Source organism: Pangasianodon hypophthalmus, chromosome 5 (assembly GCF_027358585.1).
Source record: "Pangasianodon hypophthalmus isolate fPanHyp1 chromosome 5, fPanHyp1.pri, whole genome shotgun sequence".
NCBI lineage: Eukaryota > Metazoa > Chordata > Actinopteri > Siluriformes > Pangasiidae > Pangasianodon > Pangasianodon hypophthalmus.
In genome coordinates this window covers 31993880-31995814 of record NC_069714.1, presented here as the reverse complement: position 1 = coordinate 31995814, position 1935 = coordinate 31993880, and positions in this window count along the sequence as shown.

Below are 1935 nucleotides of genomic sequence, written 5' to 3'. Positions count from 1 at the left end.
ACCCTACAACAGTGTCTTTCATATTTAGAAGCCTAAGAACCCATAATTACCCAATGAACCCTTTCAGAACCCTTTCAGAACCCTTTCAGAACCCTTTTTCATAACGACTGTAACAGGTACTGAACTGAATGTTAAACTCCTGACAGGTTCTAGATATTAAGAAGAAATCTTATCTTGTTATATCTCAAACTTATCTTACTCTATCTCATCTTGTGTTATTGTATCTCATCTTATCTATTTTACCTTATCTTACTCTATCTCATCTTATGCTACTGTTTCTCATCTTATGTTATTGTAATCGTATCTCATCTTATCTTGCTATTTTACTTAAATTACCTTATTTCATCTTTTTTATCTTATTTTCTCTTATTTTCATCCTATCTCAGTTTTTCCACCTTATCTCATTTTATCTTATCCCCTTGTTATTTTTTCTCATTTTTTCTTATCTTGTTTTATCTCACTTTATCTCATTTTATCTCATCTGATTATATCTTATTTCATTTCATTGTATCTCATCTTATCTCACCTCATCTTATTGTATCTCATATCTCATCTCACCTTATCTAATCTCATGTCATTTAATCTCATGCTATCCTGTTATCTCTCTTTTTGTCCTACCTCATCTGATTTTATCTTACCTCATTTCATCTTATTTTTATCTCATCTCATCTTAAATCTCATGGATGGAATTAAAGCTTTAATAAAGGACATAATTAAGTGATGTAATCACATTAAACTGCATCACTTGTAACATGAATCTTGTCATTTTTATAAAGAACGCCATCCTCATGCTTTCTTTCTGGTTTCACAAAAGAAGGTTATAAATTTAATTCAGCTCATAAAGACCATAATAATCTTTCAGTCTCGTTGCTTTTAAAATATTCATGAAAACTAAACAGCATTGGATCAGAACATTTACACTGATTCATCAATCCATGATTCAGCACTTCAACAAAATCCTGACATGGAAAAAAATGTGATTTTTTTTTTTTAAAGATTGTTGAATGATTTATGAGAAACAAAGTTTAAAAGGATTAGCTTTGAAAATCACAGATCCAGGTCGTGCTCGCTCGGCCTCATGAATATTCATAAGCAACTGAGGTTCATGCTAATGAATATTCATATATTAGGTAGTTGATATGTTAATGAATATTGATGCTATTTATGATAATGTCATATGTTTCTCATCTGAACAAGATTTTAAATTTCAAATGTCAAGAATGAAAAAGAGGTTTGAGAAAGAAAACAAAGAAAAACAAGAAAGAAAGAAGGAAAGAAAGAAAGAAGATAATCAGAAAGAAAGAAAAAAAAAGAAAGACTACTATTTTCTGAAAAATTGTTTTATAGCTAAAAAAAGCTTTACCAGTTAAAATGATTGAAGTTTATCACTGAACTGAAGGAAACAGAGAGACGCGTATAAAGAACTGATGAAAACGTAAGGATATAGAGAAAGAGAGAAAGGAGTAAAGAGAAAGATAGAGAGAGAAAACGACTGATAAACAGAAAGAGAAATAAAGTGTGTGATTGTACTGAGTGTGTGTTAGAACTCCAGTGATGATGGTGAACTCCTCTGATCTGTTTGCGGTGGATCTGCAGATGTTTGTGTAACTCTGAGGTTTTTAACTAACGTGTAATGAGACACGCTGTCTGACCGGGACATTTGGAATAACGGACTCTGTTTGTGGTCCTCTGGAGCATGAACGAAGGAGTCGTATTTATGTCTGGTATTATATAAGCTTTTAATTTAACAGACGCAGACTCTGTGACAGCTCAGGCTTGCTGGAAGAACACCTCATAAACGTTTAGATGTTAATGTCAGTCATTGTGAAAGACTTCGTAATGAACACTCGGGACAATTCCTCTCCCCACCAGCAGAGGTCATGCTCACCAGAATATTAGTGTAACCTCTTACCTTCACTTCCTGTTTACTTCCTG